A 16,708-nucleotide genomic window follows, 5' to 3' on the forward strand; every position below is an offset into this window, starting at 1 on the left:
TTCTTTTTTTCAAACAGATCGAAGTTTCTTGATCTATATACTGTTTTTCAAAAATCTTTTGTATTAATGAACGCAAATTTTTATTTGAAGCTTCTGACAGTTTTTCTTGCGGAAGTATTTTTCTTTCCTCTAATTTCTCTCTTAATCATTTTGTATATCTTGTGTCTGGAAATTCTGGGCTTTTTACATAATAGTAACAATACATCATTTCTTTCTTATCCTCAGTCGTCCACTCTATCGTCTTTATGGCTCTTCTTTGGCCAATCAATTTTTGTGATTTTTGTGGACTGCTACTTCTTTCTACAATGGGGGGAGGGCATCTTCCCCCTGGGCCTGGCCTGGCCCCATTGTAGGAATGTTTCTATATTTTGAGGATTCTACACTGTCATTTTTTCCAGTCTTGGCACCAGTGTGCCTACCATGATTGGGCACTTTTTAATCCTGGGTCTTGAGCACCCAGATATAAATACAGTCTATATATCAGTGTCGCCTTGGTTAGATTTTGTGAAAAACAAGGTCCACCTTGTGAAGGTACTCACCAAAACTTGAGGATGAATTCAGTTTTAGCACCACTACTCTCCTTTGCTTGCTGACTTTTCATATCTCCATTAGGACCCCAGCATGTCCACATATACAGGTAGCTACATGGTGCTTAAAGACAGGAAATACCTAGGGAAGATCTCCCATGCAGAGACTGGAGGCCTGCTGGAGGCCATCTGTGAGCACAAATGGCAGATACTGGGCACTGATAAAAGTGACCAGGCCTCCTGTGAACATGTGTGGTGTGAGCTGGTACTTTATGTGAATGCCAGTTGGTGAACACAAAAGGGCAACCCATCAGGTCTATTACAGGGTCACTGACATTATCCTTCATGTCCACCAAAAGCCCATGCCATACCAAAGGAGAAGATGACTATGGGTTGGGTTCCTGTGTCACAAACTACCCACACCACCATGGAGGAGTTCCTGTTGTCCCTGTCTAGAGAGACTGAAACAACCATGATACCTGGTGGATGCCTGGATGTGGGAGCAGAACAGGATGCACCATGCCTTGTCTCTGCTGAGGATGTGATAGGTTGGTATTTCCTGTCAGTAATACATTTTAGTTGCACAACTGTGCTGTGATCTCTGTGATGCTCATCAGGGCCATATCTCTTCTACAGTTACATCAGAGATCCAGACATGAAAGTGTACAATACAAGGTATGTTTTTTAAAGAATTTTATTAAATGATTATTAAAATGAACAAATATTCCATGAAATTGTACAGTTTTTCTTTAAAGTTAAAAAGAGAAAAAACAAAAAACCTTCTGACATCTAAACCAAAACAACCAAACTATGTACAAAGATGTTCATCATGCAAAAACATCTTAATGTTATAGTAGGATTAATAAATATCATCCAGTTACATAAATTAATAAACTATTTTCCTAGTAGTTCATAAATAATGTTCCATGAATTATATAATGTAGTATTCCTAGATGATTTAGTTTTAATAGTCGACATTTCCAAATTACATGTTTTAAGGAGTAGATTTTTAAATTCCAGAAATGTAGGCACTGTATTAGATTTCCAGTTCTTTGTGATTGTTTATTTTAGCAATAGATAGTATAGACCAAACCAATGAGTATTTATTCTCCTTTACACAATCAGGGACAGGAGTATTAAATAAAACAAGTGATTTAGAAATAAAGAATGCATCAATAAAAATTGCTTGCAACAAATTATTAATATCATCCCAGAATTTTCTTAAATATATGCAATTATAAAACATATGAGACCAGTCTGCATTCAATTCATTCTTACATCTCCAACATGCTATATTCTTTGTAGCAATTATACTTATGTTATATGGGGTGATACATGATCTATACAGAAACCTCCATGTGAATAATCTCCACTTTAAAGATGATGTAGTCATACTTGCTGATTGTAATATATTCAATTTGTCTTTCTCAGAGGGGGGGGGGTTATTATCAATTAAAGAAAAATATTTCCAATAATTATCTGAGTGTGTTTCTAAATCACATTTAATTGCCCTATAAATGTTTGACAACTTGTTTTTAGCAGGAGATTTATGCAAAACTGATAAATTCATATACTGTATTAGTTTAGAAATTGTTTTCCTAGTTGTAGAAGACATAGAATCCAGTTTATTTAATACATATTGCCTAGCTTCTTGAAGATCTAACCATAAAAAGGTATCTAATTTATATGCTTCCAAAAGTGAACTGTTGGATTTTAACTCATTATTTATCATCATTTGATGCCAGAATATTAAGTGTTTTTGTTGAAATGTAGACATTTTTGTATAATCTGAAGAAAAAATGGCCCCATGTGTGTAGGCTATAGGAAAAAGTAAAAAAAGCCAATCATTATAGATATTATATTTAAATATATAATTTTGAATGATTTTAAGATTACAATTATATACTTGGAGTTAAAAGTAAGAGAAGAAAATTCAGAAAAATAATATTTTAACCTCCAGATAAAGGAATTATTGATTAGACTTAGCTTATAGGAACTATTCATATCTTTCGTACTTTATGACAATACATCTATAAACTCTTTCCACTTAGCAATGTATTCCATATCAGTGAGATGAGAGATTGTATTAAACACTGATGAAACTGAATACATTTCTAAATTTGGCAAGGCTATACCACCATTATTCCAGTTATTCATATGATATGATAGTGCAATCCTTGGTTTATTTGGTAACCACAAGAATTTCTGAATCATTGAATTAATTTTTTTGATTATTTGATAAGTAGGAGGTATAGATAAAGATTGAGTTATATATAAGATTTTGGGGAGAAGAATCATCATCTTTATGATTAAAAGTTTATTATCCATAGAAAAGGGTATTTTGTTCCATTTATTTATTAAATTTTCTATAAGTAATAGACTTTTATTGTAATTTATTTGAATGGTATCCTTAATATTGTTAGCAATAATTATTCATTAATATACTATATGTTGAGATTGAGCTATATACTCTTTATATTTATCAGGTATATTGTATTTTTTGGTCCTGTTAAAAGAATTTGTGTTTTATTATTATTAAAAGTAAGGTTGGAGTTTTTTTTGAAAATATTTCATATTTTTAAAAAGTTTTTGCATAGATTCGCTGCTACTCCCAAGAGTGATCAATATGTCGTCTGCGAACATTTGTATTTTAGATGACACAGTAGGGCTTAATTCGTATCCTTCAATATCTGCATCATCTCCTATTAAATTTGCCCATGGGTCCATAATTAATGTAAATAATAGAGGGGATAAAGGACACCCTTGGTTGGTACCTTTTATTATTGGTATATTTTGAGATATACTAGTACCAATTTTAATATAAGCTTGGCTACCATTATATAGCTGAGTAATAAGGTTTATAAAATTATTGGAGAAATGTAATTCCTTTAATAGAGTGAACAAACATTCCCAAATAACTGAGTCGAAGGCACCGTTTATATCTAAACTAACTAGGGTTAAGTTTTTATAAGAATTTTCACCGAATCAAAGTTAATACTCTTTTAATGTTATCATATAAAGTTCTATTTACTATAAATCCTGTTTGATCACTGTCAACTAATTTGCGTAAAAATGGCTTAAGCCTTTCTGCATAAATGGTCATAAATATTTTATAATCAGTGTTTAACAGGGATATGGTTCTATAGGAAGAACACTTAGAGGGGTATTTATTAGTTTTTAGTATAGGGGAAATAAAAGTGTATTTACAAGAAGGTGGAATTATTTTTTTGTCATGAACATGGTTAAATACTTTGTAAAGCAGTTTTAGAGCATTTATAGGTAATACTTTATAAATTTCAGGAATTATGCCATATTTGCCTGGTGCTTTGTTTTGATTTAGTTTGGTAAATTGAGTTTGTACTTCTTTGAATGATATTTGTTTATAAATAGCAATCACTTGTTCCTCTGATAGCCTTTTTTAGTGTATTTATTAATAAATGTTTTTATTTCCTCTTTAGAGTTAATTGCTTTAGATGTTTGATTAATGTTTAGAAAAATTCTCTAAAATCGGCTAAGATATTATGAAGTTCCAAGAGCATTTTTTTTTTTAGGGGAGAATATTTCATTAATATGATTACATTTATTTAATCTTTTTGTTTTATTAGCAAGAATATTTAAGGATTTAGGATTAGTAGAAAAATTAATAAATTTGAATTTTTCTATATTAATCATAGATTTGTGATTTATTTTCTTTATCCCAAGCTTTTCTTTTTTTGTTGTACCATAATTAATTATTCTACCATACAGGTAAGCTTTTAGGGCATCCCATATGTAAATTTCAGATGTATCATTCGTATTGTTAAGTTCTAAAAAATTCAGTAGTTCTGTAGAAATGAAGTCATTAAATTTTTTAAATTTCGTAATATAAGCGGGAATCCTCTTTATATGAATATTAAAATTTGGATTGACTATAAATTCAAAAATTATGGAATTGTGATCTGATAGAGGACATGAAATCACTACTGATTTATTTAAGTAGTCTGTTAAACTGTTACAGATTAAAACTCTGTCTATCCTTGAGTATAAGTTATGTCTATGAGAAAAAAGGTGTAAAACAAAGAAGTAGTATCTGCATAGTTATTAATGTCTTTCAATAAATATGTATCCGAAAAAATCTTTTAATAATTTAGTTGATGTAGATATTCTTCTTTTCCCATTGGTACTGGAGTCTTTGTAATCTAGAATACAATTAAAATCTCCTGCCAATATAATATTTCCTTTAGAAAATAATACAATTTGGTCTAGATGCTGTTTTACTGTGTTTGGTCGGGTCTACTTCAGAAGATCGACAGACCATTTGATCGAAATTCATTTGGTCGACAGCTCGTTTGGTTGATAACCAGTATTCAAGGCACTTAACAGGGATTTGCCACCCTCCTCAATGTTGTGCGACCCTGGAGTTGATATATATATATAGTTAGGGGGGTGTGGGGGGCACAGCATTTAAAAGCATGAAAATACAAGAAAAACTACACATTTTAAACAGAAATAGGTGTGCCCTCCACACACCCCCAACTATATATAACAACTCCAGGGTCACACAACATTGGGGAGGGGGGTCAAATCCCTATGTGCCTTGAATACTGGTTGTCGACCAAATGAGCTGTCGACCAAATGAATTTCGATCAAATGGTCTATCGATCTTCTGAAGTAGACCCGTTTGCCCCTATCCCTGGGGTCCAATATATGCTGATCAATTTATAAATGTTATTGTTTAACTCCATGGTGACTGCACAAAATATTCCTTTGTTATTTTTATATACATCTATTATTTTAGGAAAAGGCATTATGTTGTTCCATAGGATAGCTACTCCTCTCTTTTTCTTTGTATGTTCGGAGCTTACTAAAATCTTATATGTTTTGGAGTCACGTCTGAATATATCATCTGTTAATAGGTGGGTTTCTTGTAAAAATATTAACTGGGATCTATGTAACTTAAGGTATTTAATTAAACTCCTCCTCTTATTAGGATTATTTAAACCATTAATGTTGACTGATATACATTTTAGTGAAGTCATTGAAAATCATGTTAGGTAAATAGAAATGTACTGATTCAAGTAATACACAAGACTATAACCAATAGGAATGCTATTATGATCATTAAAACAAACATAGTGCAATATTATTAAAGTTGTTTCCTACTACATAAAATATAGTAAGCATCTGAAAAGTTATTAGCAAAAAATCATAACATAAACTCAAAACATAATAATCAGCCAGAACCCCTCTGGAGTTTAAAACTCTTAATTCAAATGACATCTATCACTCGAATCGACCCACTATCCAAAGCAGCCTCCAATCACCATCTGCCTAAATATTTATAGTCATAACTATAAAAATATGGCTTCTAATTAATGTCATAGAATCATCTTGCATATCAACTATCATAAAAATATATTCTAAGAACTACTAAATCTAATCAAATTTAACCATAAAAATAAAGAGAAAAATAACAAAAAACAAAAGAAAACTATCAGTGAACTTATTGCCATAGAAAATCAACTGTGTATCTACTTATATAATAACAAAATCTCCTATTTATTTATATGACCCAGCTGATAAACATGATGCAGTTGCTAATGGATGTGATTTTACTAACTGCTGACTGGCACATGGCTTGTCCTGAAAAGTGTGAACACTGCATTTCTCTGTCAGAAGCCAGACATAGTGATTACACAGCTAGAAGGTATAACCAGCACTATCCTGCTAGTTTTCCCATGGCCAAGCACCGCAGTGCAGTTTCTCACAGAATGGTGACTCATAAACCTTAACAGTCTGATCTTTCAAACATTGGATTGATTTGTGCTATCCCAAATGGTCATTTACATTGAATATGAGCTACTGAATGGTCATAATGCAAGGTATGTTTCACAATATTTTTTGCTTAGCTGTTATCAGTGCAGTTGATGTATCACAAGATAATGGGGTTATCACATATTAGTAATGTTACCCATGGGTGTTTCTGTCTGCTTTCATAGGCACTGTGGTTTTAGGGTCCTGTGCAGTGGAGAGGGGCAAACCTGATGTCAGTGAAGCACTGTATGCTGATGGTGCTGGTGGCACTATGATAGCACAGTCTGAGAGGGCTGATAAATAAACAGATTGGTAGATAAATAAATTACACAACAGATTTGCAAGGCAGACATCCAGGCACAGATGGATGCTACTACCACCATGTTAGAGATGATAGGTGTAATGCACAGTCTGCTTGATGATGTAAGTGAGGGTATGAAGAGAGTGAATCACCTGATTGGCTTGCTGGGCAGGTACATAAATGTCTTAGTCTCCATGGGTCTGTCTGCCACTATGATCCAAGGTTGACATCATTCCTGTGGCTGCTGCTCATCATCTCCACTGCGGGTGCATCCTATAGGGCAGGTAGATCAAGTTCATGTACTGTTACATTCTCCATGGCAGTCACTATAGATTTGCCTGGTGTAGCACAGCATGGTCACTTTCTCAAAATGGAGTACATGGTGGACAAGCACATGATAAAACCAGACAGTGTAAGTCTTATGGTTTGCCTTCCTCTTTATTCACAGGTGTTGGTGCCAGTGCCATTCTAAGGAGAGGAGGCATTCATGTCTAGGAATGTTCAAGGTCTGCCTCATTTCCACTCGAGGTCCCACAACATCTATTACATGCGCACATGCATGCGCGAGTGAGTATAGACACACACACACACACACACACACACACACACACACACACACACACACACACACACACACACACACACACACACACACACACACACACACACACACACACACACACACACACACACACACACACACACACACACACACACACACACACACACACACACACATACACACATGTACACACACACACACTTACATACACACACACACACACACACACACACACACACACACACACACACACACACACACACACACACACACACACACACACACACAAACCTACACATAGAGTGTACCAACATCTTTGTGTACCCATATCTGTTGGACACCTACCCTTCTCAGAAATCATTAACCCCTGTCTACATAGTAAATCCAGCCCCCCTGGTCTCCTGGTCATATAACAGACACACTCTTCTACCTGTGCATATGATTTCACATGTGCCATGCCCTCACTGCTGTATTATACAGGTAGGTGATGTCTATAGCATAACCTCGGGGGTCTATATTAAATCATCGAATGCTTAGAAAAGCAAACTATGATTTATCGGCCCCATGAAAGTGAAAGCTTACAAACTCAAATGCTTAGAACAGCGATTTTTTCCAAGGGAAAAAAATCACTGTTCTACATAAAAAAAAAAACAAAAACAAAACAAAAAACAGTTAAAACATAACATAAAGTGGAGGGCTTCGCCCACAACACCCCCTGATGTGGAGGGTTGTGCCCCCCCACTTAAATATACCAACTCCGAGATTGCACTACAGTGACAAAAATGACAAAGTAATTGACACAGCCAAGCGATTTCTTTCCCAGGGAAAGAATTCACTTATATGCCGTTTTGTCATTTTGCCTTTTTGTCTTTTCAAGTTCGACCAAGACGCATTCGAAAGAATGCGTCTTTTTATCATCTAATAGGAACCCAACCTTGGTGTGGTATTGCATGTATCACTTTTAATAAATGTTGTGTTTAATGTGTTCCATAGTTGTGTCCCAGATGCTGCCTTTTGGTCAGTGCCACAATACATTGCACCCATGTTTGCTTTGAGCAGTCTTCTCCTGCAGCTGTTTCCTACAATGGCTCCGCAACTGTCATCAGATCTTCCACTGGCACCAGTTTGCCTGGTTCTCTACTGGCAATCCCTTACTTTAGCTATCTGCATACCACCATGGTGTGCAGAGTTGCACAGACTGTAGATATCTTGTTGCAGTCTGTGAAGTTTACTGCTGTATGCCACCAAAGGTATCTAAGCAATGGAAATGGGCCTTTATCAATCTAAACACATGCTCGACAATGTTAAGGGTCTGCAAAAGTGCAATGCTATAATGCATCTTAGCAATACTCTGTGTTATGAGTATCAGTGTCATAAGACACAGCTCCAGGACATATCTGGTATAGCCAATAAAATGGCCTTGTGAGAAGTCAGCCAACGCAAACTGTTGATATAGGTTGTACATATGCCAGATGTGGTATTTGTGGAAACTGCCTGAATAGTGAGCAGACACATTGCATTGCTCTAGGTGGAGCCTTAATAGCAATGTGGGTACAATCAATGGCCTCTAGAACCTCAATGAAATGGGCTATTTTTCAGAACTCACACATAATGTTGTTTCTTTCCTCTGTGATCAGTGGGAGCTACATATGATCCAATATATGCTACAGCATAATGTCAATGGATTGGTGTAACATTCATAACCCGGATGCATGTGATACACCCACTATATCCTTATAGCAAGTACTGTCAAAGCTACATATACCTTAGCATTCCCTGAGATCAGTATTCCATACGTCTCATGACATTTTATGTGAGGATGGCACATCTACTAGCTGCATAGCATAGCATTTGACTATGTCTCTGTCACTGAGATGATGGTGTGTTTGGTGTGGTTGGATCCTTCTGCAAAACAGAGGATGACAGCATATTCTGTTGCAGACACTGTGGCATCTAACATTTACTGCTCAACTAATATCATGGCTATTCCTAGTCTCATAACATGGTCTCTGTCTCTGTTTAAGGTTTATAACTCTCTGATGGCTGTGGTAAATAGCAGAATTTTTTATACATTTCTAAATCACTTTGCTATGTTGTTTATTCTCAATTGCATTTGCAATTAGTCCCATTATCTTAATGTTTCTCATTTCCATATCATTGCATGATCATTAGCATATGATGCCAACTCTGGAATTTCTCCTGCTTGCGTTACAATACTACATATGTCCCTGAACTGACCCCACTGCCAGTTATACTAGTTTGCTGAATGCTTCATGCTTTGGTAGCAATCAGAAACCATTGCTATAAATTTATCATCTAATTCAGACAGAGCTCTGCTGTTCCCTAGACACAACTAACTCTCTGGCTATGAAAGTGGCATTTATTGCAGTGTTTTACAGAAGTTTGAGCAAGCAACATTTTAAAACAAAACGCATCTGGACTGAGCAGCTAGGTTGAATGGCAGACAATTTTTGCTTAGTTCTCCATGCGTTCCACATAGGAAAACCTTAGAGAAAAAATTTTCAGTGCCACCTGCTAGCTTGTATAACACTGGTAAAGTTGCATTTGGTGCAATGGATTGATAGAAACTTGGTAGGTGTAGAAAATGGCTTGAGAAACAACATATTACACATAGTGTATTTGCATTCTTGGAAAACAAACTGAAATATTCCTATTTCTTTCATTTATTACTTCTTTCTGTCATGTATTTCCCTGCACTTTAATGAAATGGGTGGAAACCAAACCCTGAGCTGTTGGACATGCTCCACTTAAAGAAATCCCAATCCCTCAGAGCCACACGCTCCAGTGATCTAAACCTTGTCATCACAATGAACAAAACATGCTGGAGGGATAGGTTCCTGACCCAGAGTCTCCCCATACTCTGGAATAGACTGCCCATACATGTCAAGCAGACCGCCTCCTTGGCCCTCTTTAAAAGGAACCTTGACGATTGGATGGGCTATAAGAAATTCACTCCGGGGATCACGTCAATCACCCTGCTAGAAAGGGGTCCAGGGAAGTAAATATTGTGGGAAGAAATATCCAGGGAGTTGTTATGGCTAGGCTTGTATAGGCCCTAGGGCCGATAGCCTAGTACCAACCTATGAACCTATGAAACAGCATTTATTAAAGAAATTAACGGATTTGTGAATGCCTGCTTGATGAGCTAAGCTCATATGTGCAAAGAGCAGTGATGAGGAAGGAGTTTGCAATTAAGGAAACAACACTGTGTATCTCAGCTGGTCTGGCTGCAAAGCAAGGGTTAACAGCAGAGTATGCTAATGACTATATAATGAGCTGTGATGTATGCTAATGAAGCAAAAACATGGCAGAGCAATTCAGAAATGTATAACGCAAGCAAGAATACATACCACTCGCTTTAGCCCTGAATTCCAGCACATGCTGGAATACAGCTGCATGAAAATTTTACAAATATTTGGGCCTGCCACAGCGACTGGAAACCAATATCTGCAACAGGCACTCATGGAAGGTGCTGCTACTGCTGATGTGGCAGCCAGACATCATCCTTAAAGATGTAGGGCATTTAGACCATTTGACCTACCAAGAGCTACATGAAATTGAAATACTCATGCACTACAGAGTAGAGTGGGACACCATACAGGAAACAGTAGACCTCTGTTGGCCTAATTTAAGGCCCAGTGGGAATCAAGGAGAACCCATCCCAGTAGATACTAAGGTGTGTTTAATTTTATGTATTTTAGCTACAGGGACTTTTCAGCAACCTACAGGGGACACAGTGGGGAATTCACAGGCCTCTACCTCAAGAATACTCCACCAGTTTCCCTGTACAGTGCTTCAACATGGGGTGGAGCATATGTGATTCCCATGTACTCTACCACCATGCAAAATTTCTATGCCATAGCTCATTTCACTGAGGTACTGGGTGCCATAGACTGCAGTGAAATTAAAGTCCTGCCTGGTGAACTGGGAAGGAGATATATGAACAAAAAAGGGTATACCTCCATCAGGTGTTAGGTGGTCTGTAATGCTCAAGTTATAATCTATAATGTGTGCGCAGGCCACCAAGGCAGTTTCCATGACTACCACATATGGCACACCTGTGAGCTGTACCTAAGGATTGCAAGAGGTGAATTTCCTACTATGATATTTACTAGGGAATGCAGGCTATGCCCTAGAACCTTGGGTCATGAGCAAGATTACAACACTGCACACACAGATTAGAAATAGCATTGAGCATGTATTTGGGCTGATCAAATCACATTTCATCTGTCTTTATATACCTGGAGGTGCACTGCAGTACGATCCCACTACCTCTGCTAAAATACATTATACTTAGAAAAGAGTTGCAGCAGGGTGACCCAGGACAGGGACCACATTTTCTAGCACCATGGACAGCATCAGATGACACAGATAAGGGGTCAGATGCAGAACTAGCAATAGGGTATGATCATGGCAGACAGAGATGGGCCGAATGTGCCATGGTACTAGCTAAGAAGTAGAAAATTGCACATGCACTCACCGCTTAATTAAAATAAGAGCTAAGCAGATACAAAAGCTAACACTGATGCATACAAACAAACCAGACTTTGCTTACCGATGCATTATCTGTCTACTGTGAGCATCAGACTTGGGCAACTCTTTTTCAGAGACAAGGAATTCATCTCATAGGGTGTATTCTGATCTTCAATATCTCTCATGGTACAATGTAAACAAATTTAACTTGAAGAAATTTAACTTGAAGAACCTTGCTGTGTATAAATTCATCTAGTCAAATATTTGCCTGCCTGTGCTGAAAATTAATTTTTAACACCACCCCCGACAGAATTGTTTTTGCACTCTAAGGACCCCTTACTAAGTTGGCCACTGTCCTTTTCTTGACCCAATAGATTACACTGCATACCAGTTACTAATCCTTCATGGTTAATGAAAGAAAACTGGTTCTGCTTGGTACCTCTCTGCTAATTGCTTTGCATGGGCTATGAACTGATTATTCCCTGTTGTAATTTCACTTTAAAATGTTTTATAATGCTTTGGAGCTTTCCTTCCTGGGTCTGCTGAAAATGGGCTCCTATCCAAATCAGACTTTCCTGGTAATCAAATTTCAATAAATAAATAAATAAACAAACAAACAACTTAATTAATGGATTAATTAATTAATTTAATTAATTAATTAATTAACTAATTAAATATCATAGCTAGGATGTTCTCAGGAGAGCAGCAAAGGTGAGTGGTGACCCTGTAATGAAGAAACAGTAATAGTACAATGCATAAACAGAAGTATCTTGTAAGCAAAAATCAGTGATACCCATACAGTAATATCTAAAAGTGATATATCCAGTAAATGCAGACATCATCAGTGATACAGTCAAATACAACAGATTGTTGCTTTCCTATGCAGTTCATGACCATCCTCTGCATCAGGCATAATCAGCCCATGCCCATCTACCCCACAGGGGGTAGGGCAATATCAGCATCATCAGCACGATATCTGTCCAACTTAATGAGTACAGAATGTAAGCAAATATATTAAGACATAAATAACAATTTGCAGTTGTAGAGTACAAAGAAGTATTTTTGCCTATACTATGCTCACTGTGTGCATCAGACATAAGCATCTCAAAACAGACACCCCTCCAGAGGAAATGGCACTCTCACCTGCACAAGTGGATGATGAAGCTCTACCTACATGACTGCTACTCTTACTGCTACTTCTACTGCGAATACACCTCTTCCTCCTCCTAGTACTGCTGCTGCTAATACTACTACTCCTACTACTACTGCTATTACTACTACTACTGCTCCTACTACTGCTATTACTACTACTACTCTTACTACTGCTACTACTACTACTGCTATTACTACTACTCTTACTACTGCTACTACTACTGCTATTACTACTACTAATCTTAATACTAATACTACTACTGATATTACTACTCCTCCTACTACTACCTACTATTACTGGGGTCTATATCATAATCGTGAAAGACGGAAACCACAAATATGAAAACGTCGACACATAATGAGTGAACTACCAGAAGAGCAAACCACCAGAAGAGCGAAAGGCAAAACATTGAACAGATTTGTTCAGCCAGCAGGGCGATTCTGGGGATAAGGGTATATACCCTTTTCCCCACTGTAGTGCGATCTCGGAGTTGATATATTTAAGTAGGGGGGTTGTGGGAGGGGCTCAGCAATAAAAGTGTGTTTTGTTATTGATTCTTGTAGTTGGTTTAGGTATACTTGCATGGCACTATTGGTTCGGGAAATCCGTTCTATGTGGTTTTCTCTGAGTAGGTGGTTCGCTCATCTGGTAGTTCGGTCTTTTTGTGTCGACGTTTTCGTATTTGAAGTTTCTGTCTTTCGCAATTATGATATAGACCCCTGCTACTGCTATTACTACTACTACTGCTCCTATACACCATCATACTCAAACACAATATTGTAAATTTACACATATCTATGGGTAAATTATACATACTCTCATTAATTCAAGTAGAAATTACTGGACATACAACTAACGTATCCTTCTACTACAATTTGCAGCTAACATTTTTTTTTCTCTATATACTTCTAATATGTTATGTTTTTGTACTTGGGCTCTGCATTTGTTAAAGGACTTTGTATGGGTTTGCTTGCCTTTGTATATTTACAAACTTTGGAGCTTTTCTCCCCGGGCCTCCGCTGAAAATGGACATTTATCTTGTCGGATTCTCCTGGTCAAGAAATGTAAAATAAAATAAATAAAATAAATAAATAAATGCTACTGCTATTACTACTGCTATTACTACTACTACTGCTACTAAAGTAGTAGCATATTAAACAGAAGAGATTATTATGTATCCAAATGAAAACAAGACCTTTGATTAACCAATCATTAGCTAGACACTCTGTGCATCAGACACAGGCAAACTTAAGTCACAGATTGTGCAAAGAATAGAACACAGTCATTGTCATTTGCAAAGTGTGTGCACACACGCGATTGTGTGTGTGTGTATGTGTGTGTGCAAGTGTGTATGTGTGTGTGTGTGTGTGTGTGTGTGTGTGTGTGTGTGTGTGTGTGTGTGTGCGTGTATGTATGTGTGTGTGTGTGTGTGTGTGTGTGAGTGTGCACATGCTTGCACACATGAGTGTGTGTGTGTGTGTGTGTGTGTGTGTGTGTGTGTGTGTGTGTGTGTGTGTGTGTGCGTGTGTGTAGGGGATGTTAAAGGAGGGCAAGTCTTTCACAGAGGAACTGTGTATGAGTGTGAGAGGTGAGGTAATAGCAATTATGCAATCTCAGGGTAAATATCTCCAGATGTAATGAAGTCCATTTTGAAGTGTTTGTGTATAGGCGAGGTGTCATGGCCAGTATGATGTGTAATGTGGGTGGGTCTGCAAGGACATAGCCACAGCATTTGTGCCACCACTATGCTCTGTAATCCTGGACAGGTGTGAGCCATGCATGGTAGAGGATCAAGTTTATTGAGGATGCCCCCGACCACATGAACTACATCTACCAGGAGCTGCATTGCTTGTTCCATGACTTTGGCTAGACATTGGGGTGCTACCTGAGTGTGAATGATGTCTGCTGGATGAGATGTCATCATGACTATATCCACAGCCATGACCACGTGAATGACCATGTCTGGGTGTGGACACAGATGTAGTAGTTGAAATGTTACCATTACAGGAGTAGGATCTGGCATGTCCGTGACCATGATGGCTGACATCTGGCAATGTAAGACAGACTGGCTGCTGCCCATCCCCAACAGGTGATCCAGAACAGACACTGCACAGTTCAAGTGTCATTCATCCTTGCCAAGGAGTAACGTATAGTTTGTACAGTGTTGTACATTAGAATTAATAATATGTAGGAATCTGACAATCTTTTCAGATGCCCTGGCTGAAGTTGCCTGTGCCTCCATGATGGCCCTGCATATATATTGGGTGGCAGCTACTGACACACTAACCTCAGGGAGATGGGAGCAAGCATACCTTCTCTGAATACTTCTACTGACACCCCTGTATGGTACCTTACCCTCAGAATGGTTATGGAGAGAATCCGCCATGTCCGCAACAGGGGTTACCACACTCCCCTAATCAAACATGTCTCATCAACCTGTCCACAATCACATGGTTCTGTGTCATGTGAATGTGTTGGCTTAATGACTGTGTCTATACTATGGGGAGGGGAAGTGGGACATACACCCTGCAAACCAGACTGCGCCTGTTCATCACTGCCATCATCATCAGAGAATAACATTCCTCCAACAGCAGATAGAAGGAGGTCCATAGTGCAAGTGTCTGCCAATGCTTTACCTGTGAATACACCAAAAAAAAAAAAAAGACAAGAAAGATAAACATATAATATAACATAATACCTAGGTCAAAAGAATCCAACCACAAATGCAAGTGCTACAATCTCAGAAAATAATGCACATAATTAATTCAGAGTATGTTCATACCATGTGCTGGTGGTCATTGTATCACATTGCCAGATGTACTTAAATACAATAGCTGATAGAAGCATTATAACCATACAAGTTACTATCAATTGTAAAGTTTGACATAATAAATATTTGAATGGCATACCTGAGGCATCAATAGTGGAAATCCTCTGAGTCTGCTCCATCTCTATCCCAGCATCCAGCTCTGTCCAGTGAAACTGTCCAGATCCCTAATAGTTGACAGAACTACTCCATCTCACTGAACGGTATTTTGGTAGACAGCCCACTACCAGTACCCCTTCTCTCCAGTGTCACAGCCTCTGTTCTACCGGTAGTCTTTTTAACTATGTCACTGGCCTTATGTCAGACCATATGGTATACCCAGCCATGCCCACCAATACCAATGACATGATCAACCACCTGCTGCTAGACATAGTCATGGAAGGGCTTGTCAAGGCACGTATATCAAGGTGCTGTCCATCATAGTGATGGGGGGCTGTATTATGACCTCATTCTGAGCATCTGAGAAAGAAGGCTTCCATGAAAATGACCCCTTTCATATTTTTGGAGTTTGGAGCCATATCCTTGTTGTGGTGTAAAAAAAAAAAAAAAGCTATCAGAAAAATAAATAAACACCTGAGGGTGTAGTACAGACTGTTAAACTTATGGAACAAAATATATCAGTATCCAGTCAGTGATTAGCATCAAAGAAACAACAATGCAAATAATATCTCAGATGAATTTACCCTCTCAAAAGGAAAAAAGTTATAAACTACAGACAACAACAAAACATAGCTGATACTTCAACATATGAGAAACATATTCTAACTCCCATCCACTCTTTGCTGTTAACCTGTAAATTTAGTTGTTTAATTTGAATTCTTAAGAAGCCTATTGTAGTATAATTGTATGCCGTGATCACATGTCCCCAAGTTATATTGTCTGTTGATTTTTCATGATCTTACAAGAAGTTTTTTGTAATGAATTTTAATGCCACGAGTATGTTGTAATGTCTTAAATGTCTATATATGGAGTATGTTTTTTCAATGTTTTAAAAGCCTGTATGTGGAGCTTTTCTCCCTGGGCTTCATCTGAAAATGGGTTCTGTTGACTC

Source organism: Protopterus annectens, chromosome 2.part2, assembly GCF_019279795.1.
Source record: "Protopterus annectens isolate FY-2018-M chromosome 2.part2, PAN1.0, whole genome shotgun sequence".
Classification (NCBI taxonomy): Eukaryota; Metazoa; Chordata; order Ceratodontiformes; family Protopteridae; genus Protopterus; species Protopterus annectens.